Raw genomic sequence first — 27617 nt, 5'->3', positions numbered from 1 at the left:
CTGACACGGAATAATGAAGTGTCTGGTGAGCAACAATAGGTAGCCATCACAGCCCTCAGACAAGTAAGGGAAGAGTTAGGAGGTTATTATCAAAACTCAGAGGGCCGCTGTATAGAGGTCCATTTGAACAGAAGCTTTGGCTTCTGGTAGAGTGAGATTACTAACTAGAGGTGACATTACTCTAGGCTCACTCTCTTCCTGTCTCCATTGGCTGAATTCACCAAAAAGACAGGGCAAAGGAGACTGTTATTACAGTCTATTCAGGATAGCCTTCTGGGAACACAGAACAGAGTAGAGAAAAGTGGAGAATGGCTCTGGAGGGGCAAATGAAATATACCCAGCACAACTGGCTTTCTAAAAACACAGTAGAGGACTTCCCTGGTGGTCCAGTGGTTAACTCTGAGCTTCTACTGCTGGGGGTGCGGGTTCGATCCCTGGTCAGGGAACTAAGATCCCACATGCGCGACATGGCCATAAGTAAATAAATAAAAATTAAAAACACAGTAGATCCATTCTCTGCAGAAGTGGAAGGATAGCTCCTTAGAAAGAGAAAATCATGTAAACAGAGGTGGAGGAGTAGTGAAATAAAAAGTGTGCTCAGAAAATGGAAAGTATTTCAGTTTGGAGTGTGTGCTGGACAAAGAGGAATAGTAAATGGATAGTATTTGCAGAGATATTTTAATTTTTACACTGCTTTTCCTCTTGTTTATTATTAAATCTTGCATTATATCATGGCTCTTATAAGTGCATGAGAATCAGTGTTGCCTTCATCATTAGTTTGAAGATATTGGCTCATGTTTTGAGTTTTAGCGTTGCTGTCTCAGTGTTTTGCACATGGTGACAGAGTACAAATAGTAGAAAGAACAGGAGTCATTTAGAGAGTGAGGCTTACAGTTAAGACTGTAGGCTCTGGAGTTGGACTGTCTGTGTTTGTATTCTGGCCTCAGAATTCACTTTCCAGCTTGATGACCTAGGCAAATTACCTAATCCAGGCCTCAGTTTTCTCATTAGTAAGATAGGCATAGTCATAATAACTTTACCATAGAGTTGTTGTGACGATTAAATGAGTGGTTCATATGAAGTATTTAGCCCAGAGCCCAGCAGGCACTGTCAAGAAATGTTACCTAATTTTTAAATTATATTTAGGAGGATGTAGTTGTCTTCAAATATTTGAAAGCCTGCCTTATGAAATAGGGATTAAATTTCCTGTTTTCATGAGAACTTCTGGGGACAGAACTGAGATTAATATGTATAAATAACAAATAGGCAGCTTTTTGACTAATATGAGAAAATCTTTTGGTCATTTAAAGTTGTTTGGGTCAGAATTGATTAGCTCGTGACAATGATTTGCGTGCCAGGGGAAGTGTTCAAGAAAAGACTGGGGATGTTTGAAAGTGTATTCATGCATCACGAAAACACAACAAAACTAACTAATATCTTCAGGATACCTCCCAACTGTAACTTTATTCTCCAGAGTCTGTGAAAATTGAAGCACTGGATAATCCATGTTGATTTCCTTTTCTCCTTCTCTATTTATTCCTCTTGAGAAGGTCAGTCCCTCCTGCCCCCCCTCCCCCGGCCCTCACCACCGTAATCCAGCTTAAATGTCATCTTTATTTAACTATATTTATTGAGCATATACACATGTGCCAGGTTTTGTTCTAGATACCGTGATTAGTACTATGAACAAGACACATAAGGGTTTTGCTCTAATGGAGCCTTAACAAAATTCTAGCACAGGTAAATAGAAAATAAAAACACGGTAAAATAACTTCATGTAGTTCTAAGTACTGTGATGCATGAAGAAAGTAAAACAGAATAATGGGTCAGGGTGGTGGAGGTGGAGCTTTAGGTAAGATGGTCAGGAAAAGCCTCTCTGAAGAGACGTTTTAACTGACACATGAATGTTGAGAAGGAGCTGGTCATGCAGGCTCTGGGAGAAGAACATTCCAGACAGAAGGACTAGCAAAGGCAAGGTCCCTGTGGTGGGAAAGACCCTGGCATTCTTGGGGGTTAGAAAGAAATATGGGTGGGCGGAGAGTGGTAGGTGAAGTAAGAAGTGTGTGGATCACATAGGGCCTTGTAGACCATGTTGACACTTGCACTTCTTTCTAACCGCATTCTAATGGGAAGCAGTGAGACAATTTCATGACATCATTTAATGCTTCAAAAATATTATTCTGGCTTTTCTATGGGCTCTTGGTGGGGAGTATCTAGAGTGGAAGCAGAAAGATAGGTGGCTGTTGCAGTTGTCTGAGTGAGAGGGGACTGGCTTGGACTATCTCAGCGAACTTTCTTCGCCACCACCCCCTCCCCGCCCCACTTTGATCACCTGGATAGAATGTCCTTTTTAATATTTATAATGTTTTACACACACTACTGTTAAAGTACCTTTAGTTACCTATGTGATTGCCTTCCTATTGAGAAGCTGAGTTCCTTAAGCATAGGGGCAATGTCTTATCCCTCTTCTGCATTCCTTATCCTTAGTGCTGCAGATAGCACTGTAGCACTGTTATTAACATAGCACTTAATAAATGTCTATTAAGTGAATTCATATATACTCTTTATTAGGTTAAAGAAGTTCCTTTCTATTCTTAGTTTGCTGAAAGTTGAATGTCATCAAATTTTTGCATCAAATGATATGGTCATATAGTATGTCTTTTTTTCTTTATACTATTAATATGATGGGTTACACTGCTTGTTTTTTGAATATTGAACCAGCTTTTGCATCGCAGGGATAAGTACCACTTGGCTGTGGTGTATTATTATTCTTGTGTATTGCTGGATTTGACTTGTTAATATGTTGTTGAGGATTTTTGTATCTATGTTCATGAGGGATGTAAGTCTGTAGTTTTTTTGGTACTGTTTTTGTCTAGTTTTGGTATCAGGGTAATGATGCTCCCACTATGAGTTGGGAAGTATTCCCTTTTCTGTTTTCAGAAGAGAGTATATAGAATTAGTTTTATTTATTCTTTAAATGTTTGGTAGAATTTCCGAATGATATCACTGGGGACTGGAAATTCTCTTTGGAAAGCTTTGAACTATGTATTCAATTCGTTAGTTTTCTCTATTGCTTTTCTGGCTTTTTCACTGATGTCTGATCTTATCATTGTTACCTTTTTTCTGCTTGCTTATAGGCTTATTTTGTTCTCATTATAGTTTAAGGTGGAAGCTTAGATTATTGATTTTAGATTTCTTTTCTAATATAAGCATTTAGTGTTTTAGCTTTCCCTCTAAGCACTATTCTATCTGCATGTCATAAATTTTGATATGTTGTATTTTAATTTTTATTTGGTTCATACTATTTTCTAATTTCCCTTTAAACTTCCTCTTTGAATTACAGGTTATTTAGAAGTTATTTAATTTCTAAGTGTTTGGAGTATTTCTTTTATCCTTTTGTTATTGATTTCTAGTCTAATTTCTAATTTTATTATGGTCACAAAGCTTACTTTATATGATTTCAGTTCTGTAAATATATTTGGTGCATGTGTATGATCTTTTCTCTGCTGTATTTACCCTGGATGGACTTGCTAGGTGGTAGGGTACGTCTGTGCTTCAATTTTGCTGAATAATGCCAATTTGTTTTTCAAGTGAAGTGACGACATAAAACTTTGTGTAGGTTGAAAAATTACTAATTTGTGGCTTCTCAAATCTTTATTTAAATAAAAAATTTATAGTAAATTTATAAGTTATATTGAATTGATTTGAAATATTTGAATCTTGAAATAGAAATGGAAGTTGTATCCCAAAGAATATGAAAGTTGAAAAATATTTAAATAGTTCGAAAGCCAGTGGGGAATGTGAAGCAATATTGTTAAATGCTCTTAGAGAAACAATGGAACTGTGTTCATTTAATATTAATCAATTCTGAAGGTTTTCCTGGAAATTTGGTTTTGCTGCCCACTAAAGGTATTTCAAGCCCATTTTATGCACTATACCTGTGTTGCCCCAAGAGCAGATGGAAGTTCCTGGGGGAACTTTCTCAGTGACCCGTAATTTGAGATCGGATGATAGTTTTGGAGCTACAGAAAATAGTACTAAAGTTGCCACTGTTTCTGTTTTATTTGCCTAACAAACAGATTTCTCATTGCCTCTTCTTTCACCGATCTTATGGATGACATACAATTCACTTTATTTATTAGTGTCTGATCGATTAGCATATAATCTTAAGATTATAATTCTAAAGGTGAAATGGATCTTAATTGAGTAATTTAGGAGTTTACTCAAATCACCACATAATTTCCTTTTTCTGAACAACGCAAAATATGCACTTCTCTTATCACACAGGTTCAGAAACTTCCTGACCAGATAGGAGATAGTTTTCCTTTAAAGCTACATTCAGAATTTTATTTCTAAGATAGTAACTTGAAAGTATGCAGTTTCTCTTTTCATTTCATTTATTGAAATTGATTTTTATTGTTGTTTTTGGTAAAGAAATTTAAAATTTCACTAACATTTGTTTTTTAACCATAGGGAAAATGTGTTTTCAAGAAATTAGAGATTTGAATTTGAAATATTTTTTATGTTAAACATTCTGCCAATATTTTGTTTAACTGTGGACTCTTCATAACATCAAAGAGTTGCATGTTTTAGAGCTTAGAGAAAAATGGACACACTGAATCCTAGCAACTAAAGGCAAATAGACAGCTACGTCAGTACCACACTTATGTCAGCGGTTTGTCCTATTTGCTTGGGAACTCTTTTGTTTTAGTAGTGTGTTTACAATGAAGTCTTTCACTGGAGCAGGACTACATGACTGAATATGTACTCCGTGTTGTTTGAGTACATTCTGTATACAAACTTTAAGACATATGTATACAGGCATATTTACTGTTATTTAGTTATTTGTTATTGGTATTTAGTCTTACTTATTGTATTTATTTTCTTTCTCAGAAGTATTTTATCTGTTCATATTTAATAACTAGCACTAGGCTTTGCATTTCTAATTATGGTGTCCTTGTATAGGGCACTGAGTGTGATTCTAGATAAGTTATTATAATTAGATCTGTATGGTTTATGAGCCACATGACTTGTTTTTAAGAGGGAAGTTTAAGCTATTAGAGGTGGAATAATCTGTATTCTTCTTGAACAAGGCCTATAATTTTATCATGCCTTAATTTTCCTAAAGGTTACTCTGAAAATTATTTACTAAGAGTTTAAAAGTTATCATTAAAATGAAGTTCAGAGTGCTCCAGGGGCTGTGGGATTTTGTGTGTGTTTTCTGAGGTGGGGCAGATGTTATCTTCATGAAAAAGGCCAATAGGCAGTTGAATCAAAGATCATAGGTTTGAAAAGAGAATGAGGCTAGAGATAAAGTTTTGAAGCTATTCAGTATGTTTCATTCATTCCTCTATATGCCTCAGGGAATTCAGGCCTTGGAGTTCATGCAGACCACAAGGCTGGCATCTCCCTTTCCCAGAGAGTTGATAGTCTAGTCACTATATTCTAGAGGGAGGATTATTTGCTAAAGAAGGTCATAGATGAAGCTTGAGAATAGATGAGACTGGGGGGAAAAAAGGAGTGCAGATAGAATTTTTAAAAAATTAAGACCAACCTGACTTTGGGAAGTACCTGTATTGTGTAGGTTTTCAGGAGAAAGGCAAGAATTGTGGGAAGTACCTATATTTAGTGGTTGGCATGTCAGAAAGGAGTCAGCAAAGAAAACAGAGTCAGGGTGGTAGGTTGTGGGGGATTTACCACTTGTGCAAATTTCTTCTAAGCCTTGGGGAGAAAGGTGTTCACATGGCCACATGTTTCTGTAGGATTTCCAAAAGTAAGGTATTTTAAGTTAAGAGTGCTGTCTCTTTCCATTCTTGATTTACCCACAGGTCATGTAGCATTGGAGTGCCTGTAGGCATTTTTGGCATCCAGCTAAGAGAAAGTTGAATTGGGGTTACATTTAGTTTGGGTGGCATATGTTTATACGGTTCATTGTCACTTCAGAGTGTAGTTAGGTTTTTGCTAGCTGTTCTGGTATAGGGATGACATTTGGAATACAGTTGACCCTTGAACAACACAGGTTTGAACTGTGTGGGTTTACTTACATACAGAATTTTTCCAATAATAAATAACTATAGTACTACGGTATCTGAGGTTGGTTGAATCCATGGATGTGGAACCTCGGATATGGAGGAGCTGCCTATACGGAGGGCTGACTATAAATTATATACAGATTTTTGACTGCTCGGAGGGTTGGCACTCTTAGCCCCCCCGATTGTTCAAGGGTCAGCTGTACTCTTACTACTTACTGTGCTGACTCAGTGTTATGAAAAAAGATGCAAGGCCAGAGATTATAGATGATATGGACACGTCCTACAGAATCTGACACTAGAAGTACATGAGTAAGGTAAGAGAAACACAGTTTACGGAGCCAGAAGCTAGTCTGGGGAAAACTCTTTTGAATCTGATAGCTTATAAAGGAAAGAAACAAATGTAAGTTTCCCCAAATTTGACAACAGTACTAAAATTTTATATTACATAGCCAGTAACAGTTTGTGAACCAAAAAGAATATTTTCTAAAATGTGAGTAATGATTTAGTCTTCAGAAAGTTTTAAAAAATCTATTTCTTTATAGAAAATCTTACATATTTCTATCTACTTATAGAAAATGTTACATGTCATTGTCACATGAAGAAGTGATCATGAAAGATATGCAATTAAAATGTAGAAAAAGTATCCTAGAAGTGTGTCAGGGAGTTTATTATTGATAGAATTATGATGTTATTTTTCTAGATTTTAGTGATACTTGTGTTGTGATTCTTTCCCCCCTCATTCTAGATAAGTATTCACCATTACACCTAAGTTTGTATTTCTAATTTTGCTTTTTTTTCTTAAAGAGGTTCCCCTAAATTGTTTAAAGTTCAGGCCCAGCAAAACCTGGGAGGCACAGAATCATGCATGTCAAGAGGATACAGTTTAAAGATGGAGGATGTGTTCTGTTTTAAATGATGCATTGAGGTCATATGGAAGGCAGTTTGACTTGGTGATAAAGGTCATTATTGATGATCATATGAATTTGGGAGTAGGGAGTGGAGGTTGTATATTTTTTTAAGAAAGTGGCTGTGACATCAAACAACAGTATTTTGGAAGGGAAAACAAGGTCCAGGCAAGTTTTATGTGTATGTGTGTGTATGCTTCAAAGATAGATGCACATCTAAATATGTTAGAGAGAAAGATATATATATATATATATACACACACACACACACACACACACACACACATATATATATGTGTGTGTGTGTGTGTGTATATATATATGTATATACACACATATATAGCACAGAAGGAAAAATTAAAGATAATAGCAAGTGAGGTTAAAGCTCACAGTAGCTAGAACAGAGAGGTAAGGAAATGAGATCAAGACACAGGAGTAAACTAAACAGTAGAATTCAGTGAAGGGGCAAACATCTATCCCTATACACTTAAGTAGTGTTTTTTAAAAAAATTGACATTTAATTGATATATAACATCATGTTTGTTTCAGGTACAAATGATTCAATATTTTGTATTTATTGCAAAATAATCGTCATAATAAGTCTAGTTAACATCCATCACCTTACATAGTTATCAAAAATTTGTTTTTTCTTGTGATGAGGACTTTTAAGATCTACTGCCTTAGCAGCTTTCAAATGTTTACTATAGTATTACTGACTACAGTCATTTTGTACAGCCCTACCCCCCACCTCTGGCAAACCACCAGTCTGTTCTCTGTATCTATAGCTTGTTTTTTTTTTGTTTTTGTTTTTTAGATTCTACAAATGAGTGAAATCATACAGCATTTTTCTTTCTCTGACTTATTTCACTTAGTATATAAGACCCTCAAGATCCATGCATTTTGTCACAAATGGGAGGATTTCATTCTTTTTTATGGCTGAATGATATTCGTGTGTGTGTGCACGCACACACATATACCACATTTTCTTTTAATTCATTCATCCATCAATGGACACTTAGGTTATTTCCCTATCTTGGCTATTTGTAAATAATGCTGCATTTCAGCAATTGTTTAGTCATCACTGTTTTAGCTCTGTGTTGATGTTGAGTATTGTAATTGGTTTTTATAATGCTGGCCCCAAGCATTTCTTCCTAAAACCATGACATACTCTGTGCTTAGTTGGCTCCAAAACAATACAGTTTTAAAAGATTCACATTTGGATGGTTATGTCTTTTGTGACATAAATGGAAGATAATTATCTGTATTAGTTTAACATGTTAAAATCAGTCTTCCCAAATTCTTCTTTGCCTATATGTAGTGGTTGCCCCAAATTAGAGATAAATATCAAGTCTTTTGCTGGTAAGGTTATACAAACTGATTATTACCAGAGACTTGGAATACATTTATTTTCTTTTAGCTTTATAGATCTTATGGAAAAGGGTACAAATTGAGTATCAGATAGGAATTTATTATTACTTTTTTCATTCCATCCACCATTATTTATTAGGTGTCTACTACATGGCAGACATGGGTCTGGGTGCTGGGGGAGAGCAATGAACTACATGGACAAGGTCTCTGCCTTCATGGAACTTGCATTCTAGTGGGAGAGAGAGAAAATAAGAAATAAGCATATATACATGTAATATATTATCAGATAGCAATGTGTGTTGTGAAGAAAAATAAAGGAGAGTAAGATGACAGTGTGGTGGAGGATGATATTTAGGTAATGTGATAGGAAAGCCAGGTAGGATATTTACAAATCACTTTTTCTCAGTATATTTAGAAAATTATTTTATGCAAGCCAAACGGTGTTTACAAAGATAAAACCATTTAAAACTTAATAGGAGCAACATCTATTCACCATAGTTTTCTCATCTCTAAAATTAGTACCTACCCCATAGGTTTGTTGAAGAGTTTAAATAAGATTGTGTGTGTGTGTGTGTATGTATGTGCAAATATAGCCTTAGCACAATGCTTGAGTTATTATCAACTCTCAATAAATGTTGAGTCTCCTTTTTAGCATGACTTTATTTCCTGTTATTTATTTTATATGCATTTATATGAACCAAATAGGTTATGAGTTGACCAAGTCCTCTGTTAAGTACTTTCTTTTCCTGCACATATCTCCAAATTCCAGATTGAAGCTTTTTTCTTCAAATTTAGAGAATATAACTTTTTAAAATTGAGGCATAACATACATACTACCAAGTACAGTAATCTTAAAATATAGTGCTTAATGAATGTTTTCATAGGTATATACATATGTGGTTACCACCCAGATCCAAATATAAAACATTCCCAGCACACCAGAAGAAATCTTTGTTCATGCTTAGAGGCATTACTCCCTCCATATGTTAACGACTATCTAACTCCTATCTCCATCAATTTTTTTGGCCTGTTTTTGAATTTCATATAAATCGAGTTACATGGTATGTTATCTTTTGTGTCTGGTTTCCTTTGCTGAAAATAATGCCTACAAGATTCATACATGCTGTTAAATTATCACTAGTTTATTCTTTTACAGTTCTGTGTAGTATTCCATAGTACAAATGTATCATTATTTATTCATTCTCCAGTTTATGGTCATTTGAGTTATTTCCATTTTGGGGGAACATTTATGATTAAAGCTGTTGTGAACATTCTTATACATCTTTTGGTAGACATATATTAATTTTTGTTGACTATTTACCTAGGAGTGGGTTTATTGAATCATAGGGTAGGTATATGTTTGACCCTCAATAGAAACTGCCAAGCAATTTTCCAAAGTTGTACCAATTTATACACCCGGTAGTAGTCGATGAGAGTTCCAGTTGCTCCACATTCTAATCAACACTTCAGATGAGTGTTTAGCCATTCTGTGAGTTGTGTAGTGTTGTGTCATTGTCACTTTAATTTACATTTCTTTGATGCTAATGATGCTTGAGTACTTTTCTATATGTTGATGGGCCATTTGGGTATTTTCTTTTTTGAAATTCCTGTTTAGATCTTTTGCCCATTTAAAAAATTGGATTTTTTATTATTGATTTCTAGTAGATTTTACATTCTTTATGAATTGTAGATACAAAATTCTTTTGAATTTTACATTCTTTATGAATTCTAGATACATTCTTTATGAATTCCAGATACAAAACCTTTGCTGGATTTACGTACTGGGAATATCTTCTGCTGGTCTGTGGCTTAACCATTTGCTCTCTTAATGATATCTTTTGGTGAACAGAAGTTCTTAATTTTAATGAAGTATACGATTTTTTTTCTATTAATAGGCTAGTAACTTTAGTTTTTAGTTAGCAGTTTAGTGGCCTTTTGAATATTTTTTAAAATCTTTGCTTATATGAAGAGCATGAAGATATTTTCTTATATTTTCTTCTAGAAGCTTTATAGTTTTACCTTTTACTTTTAGGTTTGTGATCTATCTTGAATTAATTTTTGTTAATGGTGTGAAATTGAGGTCAAGGTTCATTGTTTTTTCCTACTAGTTTCCAAAACTCTAGCACCATTGATTGAAAAGGCTCTCTTTTCCCCACACAGATTTTCAGTGGCATCTTTTTCATAAAGCAAGTGATCATATATGTGTGGATTTGTTTTTGGACTCTGTTTCTTTAGTATATTTGTCCATCCTTTGACCATTGTCACAATAAAACTTTATAGTAAATGTTGAAATCTTGTTGTGTAAGTCCTTCAGCTTTGTTCTTCTTAAAGATTGAAGTTGGCTATTCTAGGGTCTTTGCAGTTCCATATAAATTTTTGGATTGGTTTTTCAGTTTCCACAAAATGTCTTGCTGGAATTTTGATTAGGATTGCATTGGAGCTATAGATTAATTGGGGGAAATTGGTTGTCATAATAATATTGAGTCTTACAAACCATGAACTGTGTGTATTTCACCATTTATTTACTTCTTTAAAATTTTTTCTCATTATCATTTTTTAGTTTTCAGTGTAGCTATCTTACCTGTCTTATGAAAGATTTATTCATTATTTGATTTTTTGTTATTATATAATAAATGCTGTTTCATAAATTTGATTTCCCATTTGATTGTTATTACTATATAGAAATACAATAGAAAAGTCTTGAACTTGTATCAAAAAACCTTACTAGATTCACTTATTCATTGTAGTCGCTTGTTTGTAGATTCCTTTGCATTTTCTACGTATATAATCATGTTATCTGTGAGCAAAGACAATTTTACTTTTTCTGATCTTTATACTTTTCTGCCTTTTTATTGCCTTATTTCAGTGGCTAGAACCTCCAATATAAAATTGAATAGAAGTGAGGACAGTGGACGATCTTGTTTTCTCCCCAACTTCTGGGGAATATATTCAGTATATTGACATTAAAATTGATGTTAGCTGTAGTTGAGGGATGTGTGTGTATTATTTTTGTTAGAAGGTACCTTTTATCAGTTTAAAGAATTTTCCTTCTTCTATTTCCAGATTGCTAAGAGGTTTGTAAAATTATGAATGAGTTAAATTTTATCAGATACTTTTTCTGTATCTATTGAGATGATCCTAGGATTTCTCTTTTTTTATTTTGTTAATGCGGTGGGGTACTTTGGTTTATTTCCAAATGTTGAACCAACAACCTTGTTTTCTTGGAATAAATCCCACTTAGTCATATGTATTATCCTTTTTGTATGTTGCTAGATTTGCCTTGCTAAATTATTATTATTATTTTTAGAATTTTCATTAATGTTCATGAGAGATGTTGGTCTGTAATTTTCTTTTCTCATAATGTCCACGTCAGGTGTTGGTTTTAAGGTTGTGCTGGCTTCATACAATGACTTAGTATTTCCTTTTTCACTATTTGCTGAAAAAAGTTGTGTAAGATTGGTTTCTGCTACTTTTAATCTGTGGGATCATCTCTTTTTTTCTCATAAAATTTATGAAGTAGTCATCAAAATACAGGGTATGGTTATCTTCTTCTACAGTTGAGGAACCTGAAGCTCAGAGAAGTTAAGCAGGACTAGTCAGCTGGTAGTTACTGATCTGGTATTAAAAACCAGTTCTGTCTTACTTCAAAACCTGTGATGCATAATGTACATGGAGGAAAGTGACTGACCAAGTGGTCATATGGAGGTCTTAAGAAATACTAGAAGTTATTCTTTTGAAAGCTGAGAGAACTTCTTTTGGAAACTTACTTTCTGCTAGTCTAAGAATCACACTCCTGATGACTGCTTCTTAGCTGTTTGTGAGGGTTGTGGCTTAAAGCAGCTAAGCTTTATAATTCTCAGCTGGCTCTGTCCAACGAAAAGCCTGTCCCTTCCAAAACTGAACAAATCAGTTTTATTTCTCTGTGGTAACAACTGGTTACTTGGAATTTACTGGAATTCCTCTTTTTCCAAATCCACATAATCCTGGCAAAAATTCTTTGGCTTTGTAGAAGTTAAGATATTTCCTAGCATATGATAGGTTCAGAGAGTCAGCTCATCCTATACTGACAGGACCAAGGATAGGGGAAAAAACTTCATACAAGGGAAATATAAGGTGATTTTTAAGACTTATCTAGTACTTTATTTCCCCCTTAGTTCAAGCATTCTCGTCAGAGAGGCTTTCTTATAAAAATAAAGTTAACTTTTATTTCACGTAGAAGCGTCTTTTCTTTCTACGGGGTACAAAGTACATGAAAAGGGGTACTTGTTTGTTGATCATTAAAAACTTCAGGTTTTCAAACAATTATTTACTAATGACATCTCATGCTGTAGCTATTTATTTTTTATTTTTAGAATTGTACTGGAAATGTTTGAATCCTTTATGATTTTTCAGCAAGTTATATAAAGTTGTTTAGTCACTAAAATTTATACTGTGCCCATGACATTATTTTATTCCCTTCGTATGAAAGCCTCAATAAGTTTTTCTTGTTTCCAGTTAACTTAATTAGAAAGTCTGGCTTCGTTTGAAACAGCTTCTCATTTTTAAAGCATAAAGCGTTATTTAGTGAAGCCTATAAAAGAATAATATGAGAGAAGGTAATTCTTTTTAGGAGAAAAATGTTCTGTGTTAGTAAAACCTCAGGATTTTAGAGCTGAAAACTTTTCTAAGAGATCATTTAATCCTTTTAGTACTTGTGATATTGATATCTTAATGGGATTATTTTGCTGACAAATATAGTATTTATTGCTTTCTAAAATCCTTTGTTAATTATGGGTGCCTCCAACAATGGAGACACAAATTTAATTTAAAGGAATAGATATTATTGAGAAAAACAATTTCTTCAGTCTTTCAGGCAATAAAATTTGATGGAGGGCATTACGTATTATGCCAGGTGCTCCTAGGTACACAAATGAAAGCAGCACAAACATTGCTCTCAGTGGTCGCAATCATTGAAAAAAGAAAAAGGAATAGATATTATTTTTAGCCTTGGTCACCTTAAAAATTGGAGTTAAAGTATTGGCCCTTTTTAGTTCTGCTGGTAATAGTAGATCTTATTCTCTTGCCATTCTATAGGTCTAATTGGTTAATATGTGGACTCTAATATTTAGTAAGGTTAATTATTAGTGTGAAATTAAGGATTTCATTTTGGTTTTTATATAAAGCTAGACATAAATAGACTTCATAGTTAATTATTTATGCTGAATAATAAAAGTTTAAGTTTGGAGGTTCTATATATTATTGGGAACACTTGCTTTTAGAAGTTGTATTAAAAATTTGATAGAAAAATAGGAAGTTGATTGATTTTATTGTAATAATTTTGTGAAACAGGAAAAATATTTTAAATTATCAAGGTAAACTGTCAAAAATAAGTATTTAGAAAGGAATGTTTTAATGTTGAATTACTTATGAACTGACAACCGTAATCTTTTGCCTAAGATTAATATCATAGTACAGTGCTTTAAAAACTTTCATAGCAAAGGCTTGTCAGTTTTTCCCATTTTTAGGAAAAATTTTTAGGGTATTATTTCTTAAAATATTTGTTTAATAAAAAGAAAAATTACTAATATTCCAGATGAAGTTTTCTTTCCAAATGAAGTTTTCTCTTTTAACCTTACTGTGTTCTCACTTGTAATGTTCAAGTGATATTGTTGCTGGCAAGGTCTCCTGACTAGTGAATTTATTCTCCTATCATAAATGTTCTGATGTCATTATTTCCTTCTCTGTCTTTTATCATGGCTCAGTCATTTTATGGGAACCTGACACAGTGGCAGGCAAAAGGTTAGCTGGAAGAGAAAAGAGATGAAACTGAAACTAAAAGTGATTCAATATATACTAAGTTATCAGTTACTACTTGCATATTATCTATGGTAAATTTTATATTTGTCCTGGCTTTTCCTTGTGTTTTTAGGAGCCCTGTTTGGAGTATCTCCTTTGGTCATTTAGTTAACAAATCTAAGTGCCTATTATGTGCATAACATTTCTGTGACTATCTAGCTCATTGATTTGTGCTTCAACTTTCTAAAACATATAGAGCTTAGTCTTCCCCACATACAGGGCTTAATCTTCCCGACAAATTATATGTGTGTATTTTAATGGCAAAAATAAATGGATTTATTCATATTCTAGCTCTCTGCCATTGGCACAAATAAATAGGTTTAACTATATTTCCTGTTAGCACTTTCTGAAGTTTTATTGAATGAGATGTCTAAAATGAGTAGTAGATATTATCTGTGTTGCAATTATCTTTGGATTCCAATTACTTACACCATCTCTTTACAACTGATATTCAAAAATAGTTTAAAAAGTTTGAACGATTTTAACATAAAATTTCTGTTCCGCTTTTGTAATACATTTTTATTTCCTTCAAAGTAATACATACACATAAAAAATCAAACAGCACTAAAAGATTAAAATGAAAAATTGCAGTCTCCTTTCTAGTTCTTCCCCACTCTCCAGTCCTGGTCCTCAGATATAATCACTCCGAATTCTTTTCACTGTTTCTTGTGGTATTTATCTACGTAATTTAAAATAGTATGCCTCTTCTGCCAATTTCTTGGCTTAAGTGATTCTTGTATGTTATTGAGAATTTAGGTCTCTTAGAGTCCTTCCCTTTCACTCTTCTTCCATTCTCTTACTGTAGCTATGTCACAATTTTAAAATCTATTTTTGGTATTTACATTTTTTGATTATAAAAATATTGTTTACTGTTGAACTAAGTCTACTTTAAAAAAAAAAGCATCCAGTGTTACTATTAAAATGTCTGAAGCTAATCTGATTTCTCTCTGGAAGTTTTTAGGATTTTCTTTATCCTGGTGTTCACAAATTTTGTGATGTTGTGCCTTGGTATATGTCTTTTTTTCAATCATGTGCTGATATTTGATTTTTTTTTAATTTAGGAGATTCATGTCTTTTAGTTTGGGGGAAATTTCCTGTGGTTTTTAATAATTTCTCTTTTTTTCCTCTTTTCAATTCTTTCTTTCTGGACTTACTATTAACTGGCCATTGTATCTCCTATTTTGACAGTGTATCACTTGGATTAATTGCTTAACTAAAAAAAATTTTTTTTCTCCCCAAGTCCATCTCTTAGGATTTTTGTTTTATTTTCCTTGTTGTCCTTCACTTCATCTTCTCATCCTTCTACTGACTTGCAAAATTTTTGTTATCGTAGTTTTAATTTCTCCAAGAGCTTTCTTGTTCTCTGTTCCCATTTCAATATTATGTTTTTGTTTCATGGATGCAATATCTACTCTTATCTCTTTGAGATTATTAATAACATTTTATCCGTGTTTTCTTCTGTTTCTTTTTCCTGCCATTTCCTAATTTCTTGTGGCTCATTTTAGTCTTTGCCTTTCTATTGCAAGCTTTCATCAGATCCTTAGAGTCTTCATTCTCTCAAAAGCAGACTCTAAGATAGGGAGATGATTCTAGGAATTATAATCAGAGAATGGGGAAGTGAGACAGTACAAGAGGAAAACTAGTAAAGAGTATATTGACTGAGTGGATTACTACTGTGGACAGCTGGGATTCAATATTACTGGAGACTCTCAGAGAGACTCTATGCTGTCCAGTACTAACCACTAGCCATGTACTGTTATTTAAATTTAAATTACTTAAATAAAATTTAAAATTCAGTTTTTGGTCACACTAACCACAACTCAAGTGCTCAATAGCTACTTGCAGCTAGTGGCTGCCATATAGGACAGTGCAAATATCGAACATTTCCATGCTGGTTTAGACCATGATACCACAGAATTGTCTCACTGAGGTGCAGGGAAGCTGGGCACTTTATCTACCAACATCTGTCCCTTATTGGTTAAAGGTTGCTCCTGGCACTTTTTTTTTTTTTCACACCAAAACAGTACTTTATTTTGTAAATTTTGACCCATTACTACTCCCATGTTATGGGTTTTTTCAGCTGTCAAGTGTACAAGGTAAAGAAAAAATTTAGTTAGGTGGGGGTTGTACCTGGAAAATAAATTTCTTCAACTCCATATACACATTTCAGAACTGCTGGGTCCCAAGTCCCTCTATGAACTCCTGGGCTGCCAGTATCACGTGCAGCCTACAAAGCTACACTATCTGAATAGCTTATTAATTCTGCATATCAGGTCAATCAACGTGTCAACCTGTAACAGACTGCACACTTTTAACTGAACATGGCAAAATATTCACTCTCTAGAACTTTACATCATCATTTGATGTCAAACAATGAAGCAAATCCCAACAGTATATACAAAAAACAGCTTTGCATTTACAAAAGATTGTTTCCCATACTGATTAATCCAGGCAGCTAACTCATTGGTTTATGCAACTTTTTTGAAGAAAAATAAATCAATTACTAGCAGAACTATTAGTTGATCACTTATCCATTGACAACTTGCATCGTTTATTCAGTGCTATATTAAATAATGTATTGGAAGATAGATTAACTAATAGCTCCAAGCCTCCTAACGATTTAAATGAAAATTACAAAATGTTTGAGACCCTATTTGGTAATACAAAGGGTGTTTGACTTCCAATTTCCATTCTGTGTAGAACAAGAACAGGTCATTCCTTTATGGACATGCATAAAATACATCACGTTTTCTGTTCTGCTGATGCTATAAATTCAATACCAATTCTCCAGCCACATCAGTTATAAGCATAAAGTATATCATGTAACCTCAGATCTCTAACAGTGGAAGGCTTACCCAAGAATGGATGCTGCTAGAATAATGCTGCTTCCTTTGATGTGATAACTCAGCATCCATCTCCCTCCCCCTCAGATGATTCTTCAGCGTGTTAGAGCAGTGAGGAATGGTTTTAATCCCATACCCAAGTTAGAGTGAAGACATTGGTCACATAATACACATGCTCCATTTTTAAAAAAATTCTGAGTCTTGGGCAACTCTTCTCCTGTAACTACTTTACAGTTTCTAAAAGCAGTTATTGTCCAAAGCTGGAAGAACTTAAGTCTTCTCAGATGAGCATGTGAATGAATGGAGGGAGGTAAACAAAAGATAAAAAAGACGAGGTCTGATGGGGGGAGCAGCTGGATAAGAAAATCAAAAAAGGAATAGTAATTTAAAGTTTATTCCAGCTATAATGCAGGTTATTCTGACTTTCAGCTAGCATCACATGGCATACTTCTGAGTCCATTCCTGAGTTATTCTGTTGTACTTATCTCTGTTTTATAGATCCGTGCAATCTCTGGCACTGGGGGGTCATCTGGGTTTGGATCACATAGCAGTGAACGAATGGATAAAAGAAATTTAGAAGTAGTTAAAGCAGGAGACCACTGTGATCTTAGAATGTCGAGACAAATGCTGCCGTTACCATTAATATTTGGATGATAAATTTTGTTGTAAATGCAACCTTAGCTGGTTTGAAGGGGTAGTCTGTAGGAGATGAACTGTCAAAAAGAATACACTGCCTTGATATGGGCTGTCATTAGGTCCCATAATTGTAGCTTGCCAATGAAACATATCATCCCCAACTGGACCTGCAAAACTTTGTGCCGCAGGGTCTCGGGCCAAATCACCAAGTTCTTTATTAATCCGTTTCAGTGCCATAGTCTGTGCTTTTCGTTTGTCTCCGTACTATTTCGGTGTGTGCTCAAAGGTCAGGCCAAAACTCTTGATTATCCCGGTGGCTGGGAAGGATTGTCTTTTGTCTCACACCAGCTCTGCCAGACACAGGCACAGCGGGCCGGGGCCTCCCTCAAGCTGCAGCCTGGCCTCCTTCCTGCGTGGCAGCTGGTGCCTCCCTGGCCTTATGGAGCTCACGTGCACGACCTCTCCTGGTGTTCTTAACTCCCTGTTACTTCTGGCCTGTGTCAGTCTGCTATCTCACCTCTGTTTTCTACTAGGTGCCTGCTATACCAAATGCAGAATTTCTCTAGATCTCTGGTCTCTAGAATTTCTCCAGAGACCAAAATTCTGGTCTGCCAGTCTGAAGGGAAGTAGTTGCTTGACTGAACACAGTGGAGGCAGCGTCTTATCAGTATAAATATGTAGGTTTTCAATCAAACTCCCCAGATTTTAGTGGGAAATCTTACCCCAACATTCTATGGCAATTGCTATCTTCAAGTGCTAGATCTTTGGAGGGGTCTGTGAGTAAATTGACTTCCTATTCTTTTCCCTTACTGTAGGCATTTAGGTTTCAATCTTTTTTGATCTGCAAATTACCACCCCTTTGGAGCTTAAGAAAAATTGTGATATATAGTGTTTCAAACATACGGAAAAGTATAAAGAAAAATATACGTGCAATTCTTGTAGTGCTGTGGTAAACCCAGCTAGGCCGTGATGTATTGTTTTGTCTTGTCTTTTCTTTTCCCTCCCTCCCTCCCTTCCTTTTCTTCTTTCTTTTCCTTCAATGCCAAGATCTTTTATTTGATTAAATTTTAGGAGACTTGCCAACACTCATTGATATCAAGGCAGCTAAGATTTGTATTGGTTTTTCTCCTCTACTTTGCTGTGTTTAGTTTGGTAATATTTTATTGAGAATTTTGTGTCTATTTGCATAAGACATTTTGGCATTTAATGTTCTTTTCTTGTAACATCTGTTCTCATCTGGTTTTGATATCAGGGTAGCACTAGACTTATGAAAAAGTTGGTGAGTGTTACATCTTTTTCTGTTATCTGAAACAGTTTTTAAAAGATTAGGATTAGTTGTTCCTTAAATGCTTGTTTGAACTACTCCGTTTGGGGCTAGCTGTATTTCTTGTGTGTGTCACACTCCTTCCTTCTGTTTTAATATTTTTCTTTATAACACAGAAATATCTTTCAGTTAGTGTAAGCTCTTTTTGTGTGTCTGAAAGTTTCTTTGTTTAACTCTCACTTTTGAATGATAGTTTACCAAGATGTAGAATTCTAGATTGTCAGGTTTTTTTCTCCTGGGTTTTTCTTCCTCAAATATCTTTAGAAAATTTTCCAAATTTCTTCTTTTTTAAGTTTGGCATGACCAGGAGGCTTGGGTCTTATCTAAATATTAGGTCTGAAGGTCTAACAAATGGAAATTAATTTTTTAAATGGATATCCCAGTTTTTAATTAGACACCAGCAATATTTATGACAAAAAGTTCCTTATAGTCTCAGATACCTTTAATTTTAATGGAAACATTTCCTCCAAAAGATTAAACAAGAATTTCTGAATCATGGCTCCATATTAGAACCTACTGATTTGATTGGTTTGGGATGGGGGTCTAGGTAGGCTTGGGTTATCTTTTGATGTGTCCAGGTAATTCTAATGTATAGATAGAGATTAAGAAACACTGAGTTACAAATTGATCTGTACTTCAGTGAAATTTTAATACAAATTTCAGCAGTCTTTTTCTTTTTTTTAAAGTTACTGACAATCTAATTCAAAATTAGATTGAATCTAATTTACAGGACTTCCCTGGTGGTCCAATGGTTAAGACTCCATGCTTCCACTGCAGGGGGCACGGTTCGATCCCTGGTGGGGGAGCTAAGATCCCTCATGCTGTGCGGCGGCCAAAAAAGAACATAGCTCAGACTACCTGATTCAAGATTTATTTAATTACAGTGTGTAGTAGTAATAAGATAGACATTATGGATCAATAGAATAGAATCGAGGGTCCAGAAATAGACCCACACACATAAGATCAGTTGATTTTTAGCAAAGGTGCCAAGGCACATCAAAGGAGGAAGTTACAGTCTTTTCAACAAATGTCCCAGAACAACTGGCTACTCTGTGGGGGAAAAAATGAACACTGACTCTTACTCACACCATACACAGCACAATGGTTATAGACCAAAACTTAAAAATAAAAAAAACTTTAAAACATCTAGAAGAAAATTCTGAAAAAAAAACATAAAAGAAAAAAAAATTAACTGGACTTCATTACAATTAAAAACTTTTCTTTGAAAGCTATCAGTAAGAAAATGCAAAGGTAAGTACTAGCATGGGAAAACTATTTATAATAAATATATCTGACAAATGACTTCTATCTAGAATATTTAAAGATCTCTTACAACTCAATAAAAAGAAAACAAATGATCAAATTAAAATTAGGCAAAAAATGTGAACACTCCTGCTAGGAATGTAAAATTGTACATTCCCTTGGAAAATGTTTTGGCAATTTAGCGTATGATCTTGGAGTTCTCTCCTAAGTATTTAATGAAGAGAAATAAAAACATATCTCCACAGAAAAATTTGTTCACGTATGTTTGTAGCACTGTTGTTCATAAAAGTCGTAAATTAGAAACAACCCAAATGTTCATCACAGGTGAGTGGGTAAACAAATTGTGGTATATCCCTACAATGGAATACTACTCATTAATAAAAGGGAATGAACTATGAATACACACAACATGTATGAATCTCAGAACATTAGCAAAACCTTATGCTAAATCGAAGAAGCCATATACAAAGGAGTAAATACTGTATAATTCAGTTTATATACAATTCTAGAAAATGAAAAATAATTTATACAAAGCAGATCAGTGATTTGCCACCTAGGGCCAGTGGTAGGGGGAATTGAATACAGAGGAGTTTGAGGGAACTTTTGTTGGTGATGGAAATATTTATATCTTAATTGTGGGGATATATACACAGTTGTACAATATTTGTCAAAAATCATTAAACTGAACATTTTAAATGGCTGTAAGTAAATTTGACTTCAATAAATTTGATTTTAAGAAAAGTAACACTGGATTGGACAATCTCATATTCTTGTCCAATTACCATAGTATATAATTATGTGTCCTTTTCATAAGTTTTTATTTATTAGTTTACTATTATGGGTATACACTGACAGTTTAGTTTGTATTATAATAAAATAAAATTCTAAAATCAAAATTACATTTCAAGAAGGTTTATAACTGCTCTTTTTAACTCTGTGTGTGTGTGTGTGTGTGTGTGTGTGTGCACGTGCACGCGTGCGTATGTGTAGAGTCTTTACTATTTTTCAAGAAGGTTTATAACTGCTCTTTTTAACTCTGTGTGTGTGTGTGTGTGTGTGTGTGTGCACGCGTGCGTATGTGTAGAGTCTTTACTACAGGTATCCTCTTCCAAAACAAAATAAAACAAAAATAAACAAACTGGGAATTGTAGCTTTATTTTACATAGTGCAGAATAAAATAGGCAAAGACAATTTTGGGAATGAAATTGTAGCTTCTAGTTTTTATTTTGTGACTTCAAATCCATGTTAGTGGTTAAATTACAGTGTTTATGGTTGAATGAGGAGTATTTATTGTGGAGAAAGTATATGTATGGTCTTGGCTCATTTACTAATAAAATATTTTAACCTTTAATTGAATGTTGCTATAGCATGGATGTTATGGATGTATGTTACAATTACATTCTGTTGTATAATACCGGGAATGTTTTTATTATTTATATAGTAATAAGGTGAAAAACTGTATACTGTTTAAAAAATACATGGATAATAGCTATTTCAGATCTTTCATGTGAGCCTATTAAAGCAAAAAAAAAGGTTAAATACTGTTTTGTATATGCTGAATTCGCTGCTGCACAAAATAGAATGCAATGACCGTGTTTTCAGAGTTTTGGAGTGATTGTAAACAGATGAAGAAGTGCTGAATCAGGCACTCTAGGACTTTGACAGTTGCCCTGGAAACAGGGTGCATTATACTTGCTAACAGTAATCTCCCTCCCTCCCTCCCTCCCTCCCTCCCTCTTTCTCTCTCCTCCCCCACTCCCTCCCTCCTCTTCCTTTCTTGTTTTTTGATGATGGCAGTGCAAGTTGAATTTGTATATTGATCTAGGCTCACACTTAATGTAAATGATTTTTTTAAATTGAGTTCAATGAAGGAAAACTAAACTATAGTTTTAATTAGACTGTATTGTACAGTGCCTGAAACTGAAAGGCTAAATAAACTGACATCTTTTAAAGTATTACATTTTCTTAGCATCTGTTATTGAGATAAAAACGTAGATTGAAATTTGTAATTTACTAAGTGACCTTGGATAAATTAAGCCCTCTGTTTCTCAATTTTCTCATTTGTAAAATGGCAATGGTAATAGTACCACAACTCCTAGTGGTGATGTAAAGATTAGATGAGCTAATGTATTTGAGGTGCTGGCACACAGTAACTTCTCAACAAATGTTTGCATATCATCATCATGATCTTATCCAAAGTAAAACAACTTCTATACCTCACTATGGCTATTTTAATATACATGTTACTAAGCAATATAATGTATTTAAAAGAAAAATGCTGGTAATGACACTTGCAAATAAACAAAAAGAAGTGTATTGTAAATTTTAGATCATATATGTGGTTGAATTTTTAAATTGTATTTATTGCCAATGTATTAGGTTTTGTAATGATCATTTAGATAGGAGCAATATTCATTCATTTTTAGAGTTTTTGGCCAGTTTCATAGATTTTTAAATAGCTGTAAAGACATAATTACAGTTTTCCTACACACATATTTTAGCATTTTGGTGCATGCTGTAGTAGATTATATCTTCAGCATCTGACAGCATGTAGTGACAATATTGATTTCTTCCTTATTCAATCGTCTAGCAAACACATATCGTGTACCTACTGTGTACCAGATGCTGGGGATATCACAATGAACAAGACAATCAAGATTCTTGCTGTCATGAAACTACTGTCATGAAACTTAGAAATCATCGTTGGGGAAGGTACTAGGGAAGAGTGATTGGATAAAACAACACATAAAAGAACAAGATAGCTTCAGAAAGTGTGATAAGTCCTGAGAAAAAAATAAAACAGGCTGGTGGGATACAGTGTGCCTGGAAGGACTAATTTAGATTGCATGGTTATAGAAGTCCTTTGTAAGAAGATGACATTTGAGCTGAGACTTGAATGATGAGGAGACAGTCTCATGAAGACCTGGGGATGGAATTTCTGGTTAGTGGGAATAGGAGTGCAACTGCTTCTTAGACCTGATGAGCTTGGCATATTTGAATACTTTAAAAGATGAGTATTGCTAAAGGGTAACGATTGAGTGGAAGAGTGATAAAGGAGATGGTGCGTAAAGATAGGCAGGGATCTATATTTCACATTTAGCCCTGGGAATCATTTCTTACTGACTCTGTGAACCTTGATGCCACTAGCAAAGAGAAGTATGGAAAACATGCAGTTGGTGTTAACAATGTGGCTTTTAGGAAACCAAAAAAATATCCACAGAGGTTTTCATTGCAGATTCGGAAGTATAATAAAAGAAATAATCATTAATTTCGTAGGCTCTGGAGATAAATCAGGCCTGACTGATTCCTGGCTTCTTTTTAGTGAAATATCAAGGTATAAAAATTTGTTTTGAAAGCAGTGGAGGAGAAAACTTGTACATAGCACCCTTTCCTCCTATTATATATGTATTTATTATGTAACTACTTAAATATATTCATATATATGGATATGCATATACATAGGGATTGATATAGACACATATATGAATACTAATAATTTTGGTTCATGTTTTGTGAATGCTATTACAAGATATGAACCTCTCATATAGAATTACCAACTATGCAGTTTGCTAGTAGTTTTCTATTTTGGATTAATGCACTTTGAGAATTAATCTTTCAGTCACTGGAATAGTGAATTAGTCACTCTTTGCTTTACTCACTTTGATAATTTACTTGAATATCATGGATTTTATGAAGGGATAGACTGATTTGTTTAAGTTTTTCCTTATAAGTTTAACTTCTGTCATGTTGATAGGTGATTTTTCTCTTTCTGTTTCAGGGCCACAGGCCACAAGTATCCTTTGCTCTAGTCAACCATCTGGAAATTTTATGCCACTGATAATTACTAGAAAGATAATAATGGAAAAACATTAGCTAAGTGCCTACTATGTATATGTGCACAATTGATGATTTCTCCTTCTGGGTTGGAGATTAGAATTAGAATATGAAAAAATATAGTTTTATGCTCTTTCTAGCAGGTGATAGTTCTTTTTATTTCACTTTCAGTTGTGATCGCTAGTTCACCTCTGGTATTGAGAAAATTGTCACAAATTTTAAAAAATTACAAACAATTCATGCTTATGGTTAGCAATTTAAATATTAGAATAAGAAAAATGGAAAGTAAAAGTTCCTGACCCCTGCAGTTTTATTCCCCAGAGATAAACTTTGCTAACACGTTCTTGTGTTTCCTTCTAGAATTTTAGATGTTTATGCAAGCATATGTAAGGGTATGTTTGCGTGTATAAATTTACATATATAGTGTATCTTCCTTTCCTTTCTCTTTTTACATGTATAGGATCTACAGTACTGTTCTGCAACTATGTGTACCATCACTTAGTACATATTATTGATATCTATAGACCCATCTTGTTCTTTTTTTTTTTTTTTGGTTGCTTCGGGTCTTAGTTGCGGCATGCAGGATCTTCGTTGAGGCATGTGCAATATTTCGTTGTGGCATGCGGGCTTCAGAGCATGTGGGCTCAGTAGTTGTGGCTCATGGGCTCTCTAGTTGTGGCACAGGCTCAGTAGTTGCGGTGCAAGGGCTTAGATGCCCCGCAGCATGTGGGATCTTAGTTCCCTGACGAGGGATCTAACCTGCATCCCCTGCATTGGAAGGCGGATTCTTAACCACTGGACCACCTGGTAAATCCCCCATCTTGTTCTTTGTAACAGCTGCATGGTAGTCCATTGTTTGAATACAGTATAATTTATTGACCTGGCTTCTATTGATAAACAGTTTCCTTGTAATTTGTATACTTGCATCGTGTATAAGTTTATCCATAGGCATTGCCTTTAAAAGTTTTAGAGCAGTTGCCAAGTTGTCTTTCAAAATAGTAGCAACAATTTATATGCCCCTCACTGTGTTCCAGTATTTCCCTTTTATGTTCTAGCTAATGCACAAAAACAAAAACAGTTGACTGTAGATAGGTAAATTTTATTGATAAACAGAAATATTTTTGGTTATGATAAAAGTACCATTTATTTTCTTTTTTTTTTGGTATCTTGTGACATCTTTATAAATACTCACATGGCAAAAGTTGAACTTTACATTTAATCTCAAAGATGGTAGTACAGAGCTCAGCATCTTGTTAGAAAACTTATATAGGACACGAATGATCTAAAGTGGTTAAAATAAATGATATTTATTTTAATATTTAGTTACTATATGCAAGCTAAAGTTCATGTAATTCAAATAACGATAAGTACATTTTTAGACTTCTCAGCATGGACTTTTTCTGTCATTAAATATAATTAATATAGTTTTAAAATGAATGAGTAAAATGGATTTAAATTTTGCAGATTGGATCAGGCAAGAATCATCAATGGATGCTAAATCCATGGGAAACTTTTAATGAGGAACAGGATATTTCAGTGATTTTAAAGAGTATCCTTGCAGATTGCTTATTAGTTGCAAGGGAAAAAACAATAACTATACAGAGGATAAATCAGACAACACCTTGATCGATGATCAAAATTAATAGTAAGGGGTAGATGGATATTGTGTGTTTCCAGATGTGATTCTCCAAGCAGTGTTAGTATTTCAACCAAGAATGAATAACCTAAATCTAGTTATGAGAAAAGATCAGACAAACCCCAAAATGAGGAGCATACTATTAAAAACAAAGGTTTAGGGCTTCCCTGGTGGCGCAGTGGTTGAGAGTCCGCCTGCCGATGCAGGGGACACGGGTTCGTGCCCCAGTCTGGGAAGATCCCACATGCCGCGGAGCGGCTGGGCCCGTGAGCCATGGCCGCTGAGCCTGCGCGTCCGGAGCCTGTGCTCCGCAACGGGAGAGGCCACAACAGTGAGAGGCCCACGTACCGCAAAAAAAAAAAAACCCAAAAAAACCCCACAAAGGTTTATATTCTATAAAAAGTCAGTGTCATAAAAGGCAAAGAGAGGCTTTAGATAGGTTCCAGATTAAAGGAAAGAGATGTAACTAAATGTAATACCGATTGTAGATTGGATCCTATAAAAACTTACAGGACATTACTGGGTCGATTGACAAAATTGGAACAGGACAGTACATTTGATACGAGTATTTAGCAACATTAATTTTTCTGTTTACTGTAGTATGGTTATGTAAGAGAATATCCCTATTCTTATAAATTTACACTGAAGAATTTAGGGATAAGAGGGCATGATATAAGCAATTTTCTCTCAAAAAGTTCAAGAGGAAAAAATAGAGTATGCTTGTAAGGGTGCATATATATGATAAGGTAAATAGGACAAAATATATTTTAAATATTTATTTATTTTTATTTTAAAATTTTCTTTTATTGTTTTTTGGCTGCGTTGGGTCTTAGTTGCAGCACGCGGGATCTTCGTTGAGGCATGCGAGATCTTTCATTGCCGGACACAGGCTCTTCCTTGCAGCGCGCAGGCTTCTCTCTAGTTGTGGTGCGCAGGCTCCAGAGTGCGTGGGCTTCTGCAGTTTGCAGCACACGTGTTCTCTTGTTGAGGCGTGAGTTTAGTAGTTGTGGCGCACAGGCTTAGTTGCCCCACGGTGTGTGGGATCTTAGTTCCCTGACCAGGGATTGAACCCACATGCCCTGCATTGGAAGGTGGATTCTTTACCACTGGACCACCAGGGAAGTCCCCAGGACAAAATATTAACAGATTAGTCCAGGTAAAGGACAGACAGGACTTCTATGCACTCATCTTGTTTTGCAACTCTTCTGTAAGTTTGCAATTATGCTCAAATAAAATGTTTAAAAAATGGATTAAAGATGTTTTTAAATAAGTGACTTTTTTTTTTTTTTTGTGGTACGCGGGCCTCTCACTGTTGTGGCCTCTCCCGTTGTGGAGCACAGGCTCCGGATTTGCAGGCTCAGTGGCCATGGCTCACGGGCCCAGCCGCTCCGCGGCATGTGGGATCTTCCCAGACCGGGGCACAAACCCGTGTCCCCTGCATCGGCAGGCAGACTATCAACCACTGCGCCACCAGGGAAGCCCAATAATAGTGACTTTTAAGAGCTGTTTATACAACTAAAGATTTTCAATCAGTGGTATTTTATTATGTATTAAGTAGGGAGAAATAATTCCAAAATCTAGCTATACCTCATTGCCAGAAATGCTAATTCTTTGTTGGAGAGTTTCTCATACAGAACAGCGTGGCTACTATGATTAGCAGGTGTTAAATATTGGGTTACAAACTAAATGTTTTTAAAACCTTGAATTGGGAAAGATTAGTGTGGGCTACATGTTAGGACTCTGAAGAAAGTGCAAAAGTTTGTGTGTTAGTAGTGGTGGTGAGGTGAGATAGAAGAATTGGAAGGAAATGGCTAGAGGAGAATTCAAACTTGGAGAAAGTGAATTTGGGAGTAAATTTCCATGTAAATGCTACCACTGTAGAGCAGTGGTTTCCAATCTTTTCCTTCCTGAGGATACTTGTCTCATTGATTTTAATATTCA

General features: G+C 34.8%; 1 protein-coding gene and 1 pseudogene across 2 annotated transcripts in view; one reads left to right on the top strand and one right to left on the bottom strand.

Moving 5' to 3' along the window:
- PDE3B (phosphodiesterase 3B) overlaps positions 1-27617 on the top strand; it is a 167607-nt gene that overhangs the window by 20038 nt on the left and 119952 nt on the right. The gene's annotated exons all lie outside the window — the stretch shown is intronic.
- On the bottom strand, positions 16972-18498 carry LOC112407642 (ubiquitin-conjugating enzyme E2 D3 pseudogene; annotated as a pseudogene).

Source organism: Neophocaena asiaeorientalis, unplaced genomic scaffold, assembly GCF_003031525.2.
Source record: "Neophocaena asiaeorientalis asiaeorientalis breed wild unplaced genomic scaffold, Neophocaena_asiaeorientalis_V1.1 scaffold504, whole genome shotgun sequence".
Taxonomy (NCBI): domain Eukaryota; kingdom Metazoa; phylum Chordata; class Mammalia; order Artiodactyla; family Phocoenidae; genus Neophocaena; species Neophocaena asiaeorientalis.
The sequence above is the reverse complement of the archived record's forward strand: the minus strand, read 5'-3'. Positions and strand labels throughout refer to the sequence as shown.